Source organism: Thunnus maccoyii, chromosome 15 (genome assembly GCF_910596095.1).
Source record: "Thunnus maccoyii chromosome 15, fThuMac1.1, whole genome shotgun sequence".
Taxonomy (NCBI): domain Eukaryota; kingdom Metazoa; phylum Chordata; class Actinopteri; order Scombriformes; family Scombridae; genus Thunnus; species Thunnus maccoyii.
Genome location: NC_056547.1, coordinates 5,162,292 through 5,172,499, shown reverse-complemented (window position 1 = coordinate 5,172,499; position 10,208 = coordinate 5,162,292).

Genomic DNA, 10,208 nt, shown 5'->3' with positions numbered 1-10,208 from the left:
AATAGAAAATAAAACTAGTTATAATGTTGGGTTATTGTTAGGATCTGTAGTATAATGCCATAACCACAATCTCTTTCCCTGGACCAGATGAATCCAGGTGTTTTTAGACATTTTAGGGAAAAAGATTGACAATAAAGTTGTTTCTCAGTTGCTTATTCTCACTGTTTTAAATGAAAGGGTAACATGTAACAACAGTCTAGGTGAAAATCATATTTTAAAATACCATTCGTAGCTCAAACATGCTGTAGTTTACTGTGTTTCTGTTTTTTTTTTTACTTACTTACTTCGATGGACTCTGGTGTATAATGACCAGCTAATCTGTACTTCCTCTCCGTTTGTCTCACCTATGAATGTAGAGCAGGACATGTAAACTGTTATTCAACTATCAGTGAATTTTTGTAGGTATCATAACAACTAGTGTCTGCAGACATAAAACCCATAAAAGCTAAAACAATGAGCTGTATGTTCTGTATATCATGCATTCAATGTTTTCTGAAGATAACTTCAATATGGTATGTGTACTATAGATGTCGATTCACAGGTGTCCTGTAGGTTTCCTGATTTCCTGTGGAAGTGGAGATGTATGTCTCTCTCTCTCTTTCTGTGTCTCCCTGTCTCTGACACATAAACACACAGTGCCTCCTTATCATTCTTGGCAGCCTGCTGGTCTAATTACAATCTGTCTTTTATCTTTCCACCCAGGGGATGTACAGTTGCTGCCAGTTTGAGGATGAGACAGCACCAGGAGGCAGCAAAAGCTCTTTGCCCCAGTACCACACCGTAACCACCATGCCTGCTGCACCCCAACAACACCTTGTTACAGCCACAGTAAACAACACAACTGCCATTGCCATGGTGCAGCAGCAACAGCAGCAGAAGCACCACCAAAAACAGCAACAGGGGCAGACCTATACCACCATGCTACCTGGATCTCCACCAACTACGGGACATTCAGCAATGGCTCTGGGACCCTCAAATAGCCCCTTACTTGAAGGCCCCATGCCCTGCTCGACCTTTTTGCCTCGCCATGATCGCCGACTGGCTGTGGTCGATCGCTGGAATTGGGCAAAGCCAGAGAAAGTCATGAGTGCAGGCAGTAGTACAGGCGTGGGTGTCGGGGGAATAGCAGGCGGGATCACTGAACTCCAGGCCCAGCAGCAATATCAGCAGAACCTTGGACAACACTGGAAACTGCAAGGAGGAGTTGCAAGTGGAGCAGGGGGAGGAGGTGACACTGGGCTAGATGAGTATAAGCGCTACTATGGTCCTATAGATCCAGAGGGGCTAGGAGCTAACTCAGACCAACAGGCAGGAGGCCCACAACAGACTCCCAAAGCTAATCCTCGAGGCCCCAAAGCCTCAGGGATGCCACGACTGCCTCCCAAAGGCCCCCAACAAGGCCCAGCGCACTTAATCTCTAAGCCTCCTCCACCAATCCCGTCTTCACCACGAAGGCCTCCCTTCTGGCGACGAGGAAGTCTAGCTCAGACAAGGAGAAAGGGCTCAGGAGGTCCCCTATATGAGAATATACTCCCTCTGGGGAGGCGAGGAGGTGGCAGATATGGAGCAAGCGATGGAGGTGGGAGGAGAGGGCGTCGTCCTCCTCCACCTCCTCCTCTGCCTGTCCCCCTTTCCTCCCCAACACACACCCCTACGACTCCGTCGTCCCCATGCCGTTTCTACTCAACCTGCTCCAGTGCTTCGTCCTCTTCCTCTTCCTCAACGTCGTCCTCATCTTCTTCTTCATCCTCTGTCTCACTCTCTCGGTCAAATTCCCCCTCTTCCTGCTCCAGTGACAGCTCCTACAACTCCTCGCTGAGTTTCCGGTATCGAGCAGGCGACCGGGATTTTATGGTGGATGACGACTATGAGTCAGATCTGCTCACAGAGGAGTCCAGCCTCCTTTTGGGGTCACGGCGAAAGATTCGTTCTCGCCGCATGTCATCGCGATCACTGCCATGCAGCCCGCCACCTCCACCCGTCCCGCCTCGGAAGCCACGCCCTCAGAGAGATTATGGTAGAGAGAGGACAGGCAGCCAGCTGGCCCAATTACAGGAGTGGTGGGCATCGTGGGGTGACAGAGAACGAGGGAGGGGAGGGACGACAGGTCGGGGAGATGGAGGAGTGGGTAGAGAGGAGAAGAGGCACCACAAAGAGAGGGAGCATGAGAGGAAGAGGAGGAAGAAGGGCCGAAAAAAGAAGAAGAGGGAAGAGAGGGAGAGAGAAAGGGAGAGAAAGAGGCGCAAAGCAAAGAAGAAGAGAAAGAAAGATGATAAGATGAGGAAGAGAGAGCGGAAGAGGTCAGAGCAGGAGGGAGGAGATGCTGATAAAAGAGAGGAAGCCAAATCAGGGACACCAGACTACCCGTCATACCCACCCCTGAGGCGAGAGTCCTTTCGGAAAAAGAGTGAGAGCTCAATCAGAAGCTATGGATGGAACATCCCAGGTGATGATGAGAGGAAGGAAAGAGAAGAGAAAGAGAGGGATGATGGGGAAGACAGCAGAGGGAAGGAAAGACACCATAGGCGAAGGAACAGCAAGCACTATCACAGCTCAAGCAGTAAGCCTTCGACATCTGTCAAGTTCTGGGGAGGGGGCAACCCATCCTCAGACAACATTCCATCCGCTTTCCTGCCCTTGTTGCCTGTCTCCTCTAAAAGGAGGAAGAGTAAAAGCTCAGACAGGGATACTGTAGGAATGGAAGGAGAGAGGAAGCCATTGCTGGGACGGAACGGGAGAGGTGAGATGCACTCCAAGGAGGGGTTGTCCTTCCACGAGTGGGGGTCCGAAGTAGAAGATGACGAAGAAGATTCTGAGCAGGAGAGGAGGAAAGCAGAGCGTGGTAAGAGGCGTGGAGGAGGAAGGACAATGTCAGATGAGGAGAGGGAACGTGATAAGGTAGCTGGGATATATTCTGATGATGACGGTTCTTCGGGAGAGTTTGGGAAGTTTGAGAGGTACTGGGAAGATCACGAAGGCAGGGCGGTGGGAGGGATCGGAGGGGGAGGTTGGTTTTTTAGCACCTACCCCTCTAGGGATAAAGCGGGCAGCATCAACAGTAGAGATGACCTATTCCTGGAGAGAGGAGAGAGGTGGGGGACAGGAGAAAGTGGATGGGGATCTAGTGGAGGTGGTGGAGGAAGAGGAGATGGAGGAGAAAGAGGATGGGGATCAGGATCGCAATGGCCCCCGCCTCCTCTCACGCCACCACCTCCTCGACGATACTGGTCAGTGGACAAACTCCACATTCAGGATGAGAAGAAGAGTAAACGTAAGTCAAAGGACAAGGGGAGAGGGCACACAGCTTGTTCCTCCTGTCATTCCCCCCGACACCATCCGCACCCCCATTCCGCCAAATGGGCCCGCATAACCTCACGAAGCCAGGAAGAGCTGTACCACCACTGCCAGAGTTTTGGTGGTCCCCTAAAGCCTAAACATGACTCCTCATCCTCCTCCAAACAGGATCGCTCACAGAATCCATCCAAATCTGGCAGCCAGTCAAACCTTAGTATCCAGCAGCGGACACAGAGAACAGATAGGGATCGAGATCGAGGAAGGCTACCATCCCCACCTTCAGCCCTCATACCTAATTTGCCACCCCCGCTTCCTGCCCTTCCAGCTCCTCCATCTTCATCTCATCCCATCCACGTTCCTCCCCCTACCTCTTCCTCTTCTGTGTCCTCTCCGTCTGTGGTCTCATCCACACCAGGGGCACCCCAGCCCTCCATGGCTTCGGCAAGTGCCAAACTGCAGTACCAGAGATTGCGCTCTGTACCCCAGCCCCAGAGGTTTCCTCAGTCCCCTCACTTACCCCTAAAAGCCAAAAGCCTCTGCTCGCGAAGAGGCTCAGCCCATTTCTCCAGTGTGGAGAGTGAGGTCTGAAGTTCAACAATGTATCAAGCATCATAAGAGAGTCCTGCAAGGCTGACACTAAGCAGGTGATTTGGATCTGATTCTGCCCGGCAGCAAACATGGCTGTACAGCCAAGCCAGTACAGTATACGCACTGAGCCCTTTCCTAAAGTTCTGCACAAACAAACAAACCAGAAAGCCAAACAAATCCAGTAGGGGTAAGTCAAAGGAAAACAGGAGCAATCTTGTGTTGACTGTTGTTTCCTTTCATTCCTCTCAGTATGTGAAAGACTACAACCTACAGCAACAACTTGCATTCTGAACTGGGTTAACCAATACACTAAAAGCAAATCAGACATTCAAAGTGGTACAACTGAAGGAGACTCCTTTGCTATAGACAGTAAAGGGCTTTGGATGTTGAGGCAGAGCAGTAGTTTGTATTCAGAGGATTCTTAATGCTTACTGAGGGCTCAGGAACTTTGTAGTACTGTATGCCTGCTGCTCTTGGAAGCCTTTAACACAGAACAGTTTTCTTATTTTTTTCCCTTAAACAAATTGCTTACCCCTATTTTCCTTTTTCCTTAACAAACTGTTTACACCCCCGCAGAACTGTGACGCCCGCCAGAGGCACCTTTGTTGTGTATGATCAATACCCTCTTGTTTAGAGGGAGAGGAGGGTGATAACCACCTTGTCTTCTCTGTGTTATCCATGAAACCTCTCTTGTTCTCTTCTCTTTTGTTCTTTCCTATCTTTTTTTCCCCTTTCTTCTCTCTTCTCACATCTTCTTCCCCCTTTCTCCTTCTAATTTTCTCTGCTTTCTACTTTCTTTTCCACCTTATTCACGTGTCTATTTTCTCCTCATCTCCTCTCCTGTCCTCCCCTCTTGGCTCCTCTCCTTGATGTGATTATTCTGTGCGTCTGTGCTTTTCTGTGTTTGTATTCTTGACAACAGGGTAAGTCAACTGTGACTGATATTCTACTGGCTTAATGAAAAGCTGAGTGCCAAACTTAAGCAGAGCTCGACATCAATCTGTACGTTAGATGCTGTGTTTCCTTTTATCTCGCAGAGTATTCCACCATCTTGCAAATATACACATATACATGCACACATACACCCGCAGACACGCAAACTCAAACAAGTCAATTCATCGATTCTCTTTCTTGAGCAATACATTATTCACCTTATGTTCATGTTCCTATTTTATATTTTGAAACATTTACTTTTACTTCTGTGTTGTTGTTGATGTTGTTGTTGTTATTGATGGTGTTCTATATATATCAAGACATGTATTAAGTGTAATACAATGTAAGCACTGTGCCATACTACTCAAGCTTGGGTGCACATGAAACGTTCTCTCAACTACCTAACTATGACAGTAGAAGCAGTGTCTGTTCCCTCCCTGTATCTGACTGAATGTAAAGTCAGCCACCAACAAGTGCGCTGCAACAACAATTAAGACACTTGAAGATGGAAATTGTAGCATTTCTAACGGTTAGCATGTGCGACTAATTGAAGAGATAGGAACAGAGTTGAATTCAGGTCATCGTTGACGCAGCCTGACGTAAGCAACCGTATGCTAACCTTGCAGGGAGTCAACAGTAGTTGCTGAAGGGTGAGATCTGCAATGGTTTACAGTTTTAAAATGATTTCATCTTTCTGTTTGCTTTCTCCTGAAAGTGGTCCAATTGACACCATGGCTAGAATACAGCAAACATTTTAGAAAACTGAAACGAATCAACCCAGGTTTGCTTGCTACTAAGCAGGAAATATGTGTCTAACATGCTAGGTGGTGCTACACAGTTTTGTGTACAAGGTGACAGATTGTTGCAGGGATAGTATATACTTATAGCCTTATGCTAATTGCTCCTGCCATATGTTTTGTGTGGAGTATGAGTATGAAGGTATGTATTTTAATCAACCTGGGGTTAGCCTCATGCTACCAAGACAGTAGCCTATCAGGAGGATTTTGATTGGTGCCAAATTAGATCTAGTGCGAGTGCCGTTTTGATGTCAAAGAGACTGTGCCTATGTTGGATGCTAGCTAGTGGATGAGATGGTTTTAAATAAGCGCTGGATCTGAGTGATAGTGTATGAAAGACACAGTAGCACCTCCTGTGCGATTTTTTAAAAGTATTTCTCACCTTGTAAATGAGTAACCAAGAGCTATAGCTTTTTAATCCATGAGCAAGCTGACACCAGCAGTTACACTCCGATGTCAAGCACTTGGCTAGAGCCAGTTATATCCATCAACATTAGAATTTAGCATCAGGACAGTGGACATCAGCGGAGTTTTAATGGAGAGGCAAGAGCCACTGGCACAACGCCGTTTGTGTTTTTCAGTTGGTCATAATGCCTGAGCCATCTTTCCCATAACTGTCTGGTCAGCTCATGTTGTTTGTCTGGAACTGCATCTGAGCCATAATTTACTTCAGCAGAAGAGAACAAAAAGAGTACTTAAGTTTTTTAACATAAACTTGTTGTGTAGAGTTTGTTCTGCCTTTCTTTAAGAAAAAAAATCTATCTATATATATATATATATCATATATATATACTTTATATATATAGATATATGTATAGTATATATATATTTTTTGGTGGTGGGTAGCGTTATAGAAAATTGTTGTTTAGCATCTTGATATTTGGGGTTATTGTTTCTCCATCAGTCCATCACAATAATAATAGAAACATTATGTGTTAAAAACACATATATTCCCTCATATTCACTGACAACAGGAAATTCTTTAGTTCGAATTATCAGTTTACTTTCCTCAAAAAGGATTGACTGTATTAAATCCAATTAGAGACAGTTCAGTGCTTTGCTTATTACAATCAGCAATCAATCAAGCTTTCAAATATCACTGAAACCAGGAAAAGCGTGGAGAAAGTGTTACATGTTTCTGTGCATTCACACTGCAAGCAACTCAAGTCAGCCTCAAATACACATCTCTTTCACCTGAGAAACAAGCTGAAATCAGCTTACTTTTTGCCAATTAAAAACTGGCTGCAGGTAAACCATTTGATCTCATTTGCCTCGCTGTGTGTCGGACATGTTGCTGAAACACTACGACATCAGTGAGTTGGCATAAACAGGTAATTGAACATTAGTGCAGCACTGCAGCTTTCTAGCGGTGTGAATGCACAGCTGGGGTGTTTCTTCAGAGAAATGAGCCACCAATCTTTCCTTCTTTCCCCTCACCTCTTTTTCCTCATGTCTATCCATTGTGTTGGTGAGTGTCTGCAATTGTAAAGCTGGTCTGTTTTTAAAAAAGAAGAGTATCTGTGGATATATTTATTTCATCTAAAAAAAATAGCCTATCTAAATATATATGATAGTATATTTCAAGACTCTAAGATCTATGTTATATAAGTTTGTCTACTAAATTTACAGTATTATCTCAATGAATATGTCTTTTTTGTCTAATTGTCTGTCTCTCCTTGTCTCAAACCTCCTGCCCAGCACCCTACACCCCAGCGAAAACAGAGACCAGTATGTAACTGTGTTTTTGCTCACTTAAGACCAACCATCCGCCTCCATTAGCTATCTACCGTAGCTAACCCTAGGATTTCAACAAAGTGACAACGTGGAGGGGTGCGCGAGTGTCTTATGACCGTGTCACTGTAGCAGTGGTGGCGTGTGTTTGTCTACCTAGAGGGGCCTTTATTTTTGGTTTGGGCTACAGATTAACGACTAATTAAATCTTTTATGGATACAGCAGCTTTTACCACAACTCTCACTTGTGTGGGGGCCACATTCTCGACCCTGTTTCGGGTTTACATCAGACCCTGGAATTTATACCACAGTGTACAGTGAGGTGACCTCTTTGAAACACAACGTAGCGAGCAGCACAGGCTTTTTTTGCATCTCTTAGTAGCTGTATTACTATACAAAAACATGCACAGCTAACCCTGCCAACCAACCTATACGGTATATATAAGGACTTTGATATACGTACATAGTGTGTTGTTCTGCCAAGCTGCTGTGCTGTAAAACAAAAGAGAAAAAAAAAAGAATTATACACTACAAACACACTGTTTCTTTCTTAATTTTACAAAACTGGTAAAGCTAATATGACACATTATGTCAGGGGCAGGGCTAAGTCTGCTCATTAGTGTGGTTTCCACTAAGGCCAAAAATGGCAAAACCAGGGCTTTCTTTTTATAATCACATCTTCAAACAACAAAAAAAGTCAGTGTCCCCACTTTTTGCTAGCAAGGAAGGATTCCGCAATGATTAACTATGATCCTGCACACATTATTGGGTAGAACATGGAAACACCACTGCCTGAAATAGGAGATCCCTTCTCCTGGCCAACTTATGATACATGATAAGTCAGTATATTTGAAGGTAAATCAATTTTCAACGCTGCATTCAGAAATATTTGAAGCATTTACTGGCCCTGAGCCCTGGCAAGCCCAGTTTAGCCTGCAGTGGAAACACATCCACAGTTTCTGCCTGTACACCTCTGAACAATGTCTCAAGGCCTTGTATTAATACAGCTGTATTGATTGACTGTATGGTATGATGGCTAGTTGTGCTACACTTTATTGTCAGCACCTCACACACACACACACATAAACACACATTATGCACACACTTTCAGACTCTCATCAGTACAGACACACAAACACACACACACAGACAAACACAATGAGTGTGGTACCTCCACTCTGCTTCAGCCACATCTGCCACCAGTGGGGACAATGACAATACTGCTGTGCTACAAGCAGGACAGAAATAAAAAGAAGATTTTAATAAAGAACTGAAACAAATGTCTGGCTTTTATTTTGCTGGTTGGATGAGTGGGAAAAAGAGTTTGATTGAGTTTGGACATGTTTGAATTAGGCATCTTTGCATTTGAACCAAGTGGAAACAAGAAACCACTGATCACTACTGAATTCAACACACAATGTCAGGAAAGCAAATCCTTGTTTCTTATTAAAAAGGAATAAAATGATAATAATAATTGGTCCAACTCTCTCTAGGTTGGGTTTTTGTTTATATTTTACATTCAGTAGCTCACATTTTGATTTGTTCCCAATGGAGATGTCTTGTAAGTGAGCAAAAGCAAACAACAAACTACTATATTGTACCAAATTGTTCAATGTCCAAATTACAATTTAAACAGAGAGAGAAAAGCATATTTTTTACCATCCATACTGGCTTACAACTGAATGGAGACCATGCCACATCTCTCTCAGGATCTCTGTTCACCTGAAGGTCAGTGCTGTCAAGACAGTTTGGAATTTGTCAACAAATTTGAGTGTCAAAGTTGATTTTTTGGTTTCTATGATAAATTCTGCGGGGGCCAAAATAAAAGCTGTCCTTCAGTTTTAAGTCCTTTTTCACTAATTTCAATCTGTAAAGCCACACACTCGAGAAAAACATCATCACATCGTCATCATTAAAAGACTTGTCGAAGGTTTTTTAGGTTCAATGACAGGAATTAAAACACTGAATCTATGGCTTCATTAGTGATAATGAACCTCTTTTCATTTAATTTATTTATAACACATACACACAATTTTCAAGTCCTTTGGCAAGATATTTGAAAACAAATTATATTATAGTTAAGAAATGCAAAAATAAGGCAATCTGACGTCACAGTGACAAACAAAAGCAACAAAATCAGCAAGCATAAGACAGTGCAGAAGCTAATTAGTGTATTTAAAGATACACCCAATAAAAATATTCTTAATGAGCTTTAAAACTTTGTAACTTCTGAAAGAAGAAATGACACATTCTTCCCTCTACAAATGAGCAATAAAAGACTCTCTTGTTCAATTCAGTCCACTCTCCTTAACGTGGTCTGGTATGACCAGCAGCCTATTGTGGATTGTGTTACCAAACTTATTTCTGTGTAACTGACATTACAGTCAGTTTGCTGAGTTTATTACACTTTTACACTTACACCACATTTTAGGATTTACCTTTACAGTGGCTTTAACATCCAACATTACCAATATCATACTTAAAAAGCAGTGAGAAGTTAAATAATCAACACATGTAGGAACTACTGCTACTGTGTCTTCATATATCATTGTAATGCTAGGTAAAGAAATGATAAGGCTGAAAATCAAGAGGAAATAGAGAGAGACTAAAGCTCAGGCTGCTAAAGAAGACAGAGTAATTGGAAACGAGCGAACCAAAAGCCAGGAAAGAGTAAGTAAGATAAAGAAGAGCGAGCAAGTGACAGAGAGAGGAGGTGGAGAGAAAAAAAGGGAATAGCCAGTTTAAAGACAGTGACACTGATAGAATAAGGACTGAAAAGAGACAGAAAAAGAAAAGAAAGAAAGTTAGGAAAGAAAGTGAGAGGAGACAGTGCTTAGTTTTTGTGCTGTCTGCAGGGCAAGATAG